We start from the raw sequence: 6189 nt of genomic DNA, 5'->3' as shown, positions 1-6189 counted from the left end.
TTTATTATCTATATTACATGGGATGTTTGTGATTATTGCCTGACTTGCGACATATGCCTTCAATGTGATTATGCCTCTAAGTCGTGCCTCGACACGTGGGAGATATAGTCGCATCGAGGGTGTTACAAGTTGGTATCAGAGCCTTCCCCGACCTTAGGAGCCCCACTGATTGATCGTTTTTAGCAGCCGAGTTGTGTCTAGAAAAAATGTTTTGAGTCATTTAGGAATTATATATCGGAGAGTTTAGGAATTCTTTTTTACTTCCCAGTCTCCTCATCGCTATGGTAAGGCATCCTGACGTAGAGTTTTGACTCTTCTCTTCTCAAATTTCACTAAAAAAATTTAGGATCACGCGGGTATCTTGGAATCGTTCCGATGGTTTTATGATGAGAACATTGTCTTGGTGCCTCCTGTCAGGGGTTTTGTGGAACTGTCCCGGGGAGTTGAGCTCTGAGGTGTTGTCGTCATAACTTTATCGTTGCAGTTCTGGAATACCTGAGTTTAGTACGCCGACATCGAAAAACTCTTTTATGCAGTTCGTTGGTGAGATAACCTCGATGCCACCCATTACTGGTGCGGGAGTTCGGGAGTATCGCCATAACTTGTATAACGGATGCTTTTTGAAGGTTGAGGTAGATGGTTTCCGAAGTTTTTCTCGGTTATGTGTTGAAGGATGGATACAGCTAGATGTAGGATTTGCTAGATTTGGGTGAGATATTATGCTTCCCCTGTATCCCCAACACCTGATTGCATAACCGGAAAGGTTCGGGAGTTTCATAGGTGGGAATTCTTGTAGCTCTAGTTCTTCTTCCACGGAAATTGGATTGAGATTGGGATTTCTTACCGATTATTCGTTCTTGATCCGTACCTTGTTGATTTATTTCTCTACCTAATTCTACGTGGCTTCTCAATTTATGGATATGTGACCATTTCAAGAGGAATGCATTCGTTCATTTTGTTCGGATGTGAAGACTATATGTTGCAATTTTCATTCCGTTGGTTTCAGCTTCAATATTTGTCTATCGATGTGCTAATGGATGTCAACCTCTTCAGGATGGCTCCTCCAACGTGCACGACTCCGAATCCTGATCCGCCACCACCTCCACCTCCTCCGGAGGCATGGCAAGCTGTGATGGCGGCTACCAATGCAAACACACAGTTGATCATGCAAATTCTCCAAGAGCGCAACCAAGGGAACCAAGGCAACAATCAAAATCACTCTGCTACACTCAACCAGTTCCTTGCTAACGGGCCAAAGACTTTCAGCAATTGTGTTGAGGCAACCGATGTTGACGATTGGCTTGTGGATCTGTGCAAGCATTTCGAGTGCAGTAACGTCAGGCCTGAGGACTTTGTCAAGTTCGCTTCCTTCCAACTCAAAGATCAAGCTGCAGAATGGTTCCAGCAGTACAAGGACTCCAGAGGTGGACGTGTTATCACCTGGGATGAATAACGTCAAGATTTCCGAGCTCACCATATCCCTTAGAGCGTGGTTGAAAGCAAGCATGAGGAATTCCGCAACCTGAAGCAAGGCTCTTTGTCTGTCTATGACTACAACAAGTTGTTCCAGAAGCTCGGCCGCTTTGCCAAGCAGGACGTACCTGATGAGAAGAGCATGATATACCAGTTCAGGGGTGGTCTCAGAGAAGAAATTCAGCTAGCTCTTGTCCTCTTTGAGCCCTTGAGGTACGATGAGTTCTAAAACATGGCATTGAAGCAAGAGGCCGCTCAACTGAGGTGTGATGCTTCCAAGAAGCAAGTCAGAGATGTTACTCCTTCTTCCTCTACTCAAGTGGACAAGCAGCAGAAGTATTGGCTTCCTCCTCCTCCGTTCCGTCAGCCGTATCACCATAAGAGCAAAGGTGGCAGTGGTTCTTCCCACCCACCCAACCCTGGCTTTCAGAATAAGACTTCGTGTCAAGCTCCAAGATCGGGTGCTCCGTACCACCGTCCGCTTTCAGAGGTCACGTGCAATAAGTGCCAACAGAAGGGTCACTATGCCAACAAGTGTTTCAACCGGAGGCGTCTTCCTCCTCCTCCTCCTGTGAGATCGGGAAGTACAGCTGTGGTCAAGCATAACCCCAAGTACGCCAAGGTCAATATGGTGAATGCAGCTCAGGCAGAGGATTCATCAGATGTCATCATGGGTAACCTTCCTGTTAATGATATTCCTGCAAGAGTACTTTTTGATACTGGTGCATCGCATTGTTTCATCTCGAAGCCTTTTGCATCTAAGCATGAGTTGACTTCCCAAGTTATGCATAGTCCGGTAGCAGTTGTCTCTCTGGGTAAATGTTTGCTCGCTAACCACGAGATTCCGGATATTTCTATCATGATGGGTGATTTCAAGCTTCTGGCTTCTCCAATGGTTCTTGGTAACTCGGATATTGATCTTATTCTCGGAATGGATTGGCTTTCTAAGCACAAGGCTCAGCTTGATTGTGCAGCCAGGCAGATTCAATTGACCCATTCGTCTGAGGATGTAATTGTCTTTGCCGCTCGGGATAATACCATCCATCTGTTTTCTCTTAATGAGAAGGGTGAACTCGATGCTATCTCGCAGATTCCAGTTGTTTGCGAATATCAAGACGTCTTTCCAGAAGAGCTTCTAGGAATGCCTCCGCACCGGCCAGTTGAATTCGTTATTGATCTTGAGCCCGGCACGGAACCTGTGTGCAAGCGTCCTTACAAGCTCGGACCTGAAGAGTTGAAGGAGCTAAAGAAGCAACTCGATATTCAAGAGAGAATGGGTCTCATCCGGCCTAGTACTTCTCCGTGGGGTTGTGGTGTTCTTTTTGTGAAGAAGAAGGATGGAACGGACCGACTTTGTGTTGATTACCGTCCATTGAACAAGAAGACTATAAAGAACAAATACCCACTTCCCAACATCAACGAGCTGTTCGAACAACTCAAAGGTGCCCAAGTATTCTCCAAGATTGATCTCCGTATGGGTTATCATCAGATTCGTATTCGTGAGCAAGATATTCCCAAGACGGTTTTCAGGACAAGCTATGGTTCATATGAATACACTGTCATGTCTTTTGGCCTCGTCAACGCTCCTCCGACTTTCTCTCACATGATGAACTTCATCTTCAACGCCTACACCAATGACTTCGTTTTGGTCTATCTTTTATTCATTCTGGTTTTCTCAAAGAACAAGGAAGATCATGCCAAACACTTGCGTTTGGTGCTTGATAAGCTCAGGGAACATCAGTTCTACGCCAAGTTCTCCAAGTGTGAATTTTGGCTCGATGAGGTTCTTTATCTTGGTCATATCATCTCTTCCAAGGGCATTGCCGTGAATCCTGAGAAGGTGTCTGCAATTGTGAATTGGGAACCTCCTCAGAACGTGAAGCAACTCCGTAGCTTCCTCGGTCTCGCAAGCTATTGTCGAAGATTCGTTGAAAACTTTTCTAAGATCGCGAAGCCTCTCTCAAATCTTCTCCAGAAGCACGTCAAGTACGTTTGGTCTCCGGAGTGTGACATTTCTTTCAACACTTTGAAAGAGAAGTTGATCACTGCTCCAGTTCTGACACCGCCTGATGAATCCAAGCCGTACAAGGTCTTTTGTGATGCCTCTCTCCAAGGTCTTGGTGCAGTATTGATGCAAGAGAAGAAAGTTGTTGCTTATACCTCTCGCCAGTTGAAACCTAATGAGAAGAACTACCCCACTCATGATCTCGAGTTGGCGGCAGTTGTGCATGCTCTTTTGACTTGGAGACATCTTCTCTTGGGAAGAAAAGTGGACATCTTCACTGACCACAAGAGTCTCAAGTACATCTTCACTCAGCCTAATCTCAACCTCAGGCAAACTCGATGGGTCGAAATGATTCAAGAGTATAATCCGAGTATCGAGTATACTGCAGGCAAGGCCAATGTGATTGCTGACGCATTGAGCAGAAAGGCTTACTGCAACAGTCTGATTCTCAAGCCTTATCAACCCGAGCTTTGTGAACCTTTCCGCAAACTTAATCTGCAAGTTGTTCCTCAAGGTTTCCTCGCCAACCTTCAAGTCTCTCCTACCTTAGAAGATCAGATTCGCCAAGCTCAGCTTCTTGATGCTATGGTGAAAGAGGTGAAGATTGGGATTGCCAAGAGTCAACCCAAGTACAAGTGCTACCACCTTGATGACAAGGATACTCTCTTCTTCAAGGATCGTATTGTTTTACCCAAAGGTAAACTTCGTAAAGTGATCATGAACAAGGCTCAAAATTCTCTCCTCTCCATCCACCCTGGGAGTACGAAGATGTATCAGGACCTCAAGCAGGCTTATTGGTGGACTCGAATGAAGCGCGAGATTGCTCAATTCATGAATGAATGTGATGTCTACAGAAGAGTGAAGGCAGAACACCCACTACAGGAAACCTGTTAATCTATGATGGATTTCTGGTGACATTTTCAAAATCCTCCATGGATGTCATGGTATAGCCCCCCAAGCCCGCCAAAGGCCGCTAAGCCCGCCTAACCTTTACCCATATAAAGCGCTAACCCTAACCCTCATCCTCTCTCCCTCCTCCGTAGCCCCTCCCGATTCCTCATCGCCGCCACCCACCACCTCCTCGCCCCCTCCTCCCACCGCAGGCCACCGTCCCTCCCCCTCCTCTCCTATCACCTAGCGTCTCCGGCAGCTACCAGATCAGCCGCATCCCCCATCCATCCATCCCTGTCAAAAACAATCTCTCTCTCTCTCTCTCTCTCTCTCTCTCGTATGACCCCTCACGGCAGCCATCGATTCCGGCGATGTTCACCATCTCACAGCACACACATAAGCTGGTCTCCGACCCTAGCCCTCCAGGCCGGCTAGATCCACCTCGTCCGCGACCCGAGTCCATGGCTAGGGTTTCGGCTATGGTGTTGCCTCCATCGCCGGCACGTCTCCGATGAGTCCGCTGTGTTCCAGACCGCGCGCCCTCGTGCTCTCACCGCCTCCTGGATGGCAACCCCTAGCTGGGTTTGCTCACGGGCGTCGGGCTGCACGGCTACGACCCCGACCTCCTCTACCGCGGCTCCGACGCGGCCGTGCATCCTATGGCAACCTCCTCTGCAGCATTTGGACCACTGCAGGCCCTCCCTTGCCCAGGTGAGCACCTCAAACCCGATCTTCCTCTCCTCCTGCCATCTTCTTTTTTTGTTATGATGTGCTTTGACTGACTCAGCGTCTTCATCTATATATATCTGAACAGGTCCCGGTTCTTGCAAGCATAGAGCATCTATTTGCCGTGTGCAGTAATAGTTTTGGTGTCAAGCTAGCTACATATGTGGATGCTCTAATTTTCTCCCAATGATTCAATGTAATGCGTATTTCAGATGCAGAAACTATGTTGTGTTCTGATGGCCATGCTACTATTTGTTGTTATAGTTTCCCCTGATTTCAGAAATATCTAATGTCTTTTGTGTACTTTTTAGTATCTATATAATAATTAGAGATACATGATAACTCAGTTCAGTTTAAGCGTATGATTTTCTTATCTTGTTTGGCTGGGTTACATATTTACAGATATAACTGTTGGGACATTACGCACCATAATTGCAAACCTATCCAGTACTAATGTTGTATGAATGCTCTATACTTATTTCCTATTCTTACAACCAACTAGCATCTTGTCTCTGACTCCGCATCATATATTTGCTAGCTGCCTATAGATTCTGCTGAGATCGGCGTTAGTCTTTTTGGGCTTGATTCATTCAAGAAAACTATCTGTAGACAACTATTTCATTTATTTATTTTCAAGTTCTTTTTGCGAAAGGACATAATACCCGAGCCAGCTTGTAGAGCTGGGATTATTAAGTTCAGGTTTTGTATCCTTGTGTCCTGTATATATCTTCTCAATTTCTCATCAACTAATTTATACTCTGTATTGGTGAGGTCGTATTTCATTTTCTGAAAAAGAATGCAATATTAAGAATAAAGTTTTAACAAGGAAAATGGAAAGTAGGATCGTGCAGCTCTCCCAATTTCATTTATCATATAATTGATAAAGAAAGGTCCAACACTGTTAGTTTTAATTGCCTAGTGTGGCTACTGCCTACCCTAACTCTTAACGGTGTGTGTCTATGTGTGCTGATAAGGTGGTAGCAATTGCTATCGAGGGCTCTGGTTCAGCAGCCTGTGTCTTGTGTGTGCGTGCTTCCTCTCTGAAATTTATTTTCTCTGTATCTTGTACACTGCAGGGTACCAAATAGAGACTA

The sequence above is a fragment of the Triticum urartu genome, chromosome 5 (genome assembly GCF_003073215.2).
Source record: "Triticum urartu cultivar G1812 chromosome 5, Tu2.1, whole genome shotgun sequence".
Taxonomy (NCBI): domain Eukaryota; kingdom Viridiplantae; phylum Streptophyta; class Magnoliopsida; order Poales; family Poaceae; genus Triticum; species Triticum urartu.
Note: the sequence above shows the minus strand (reverse complement) of the source record.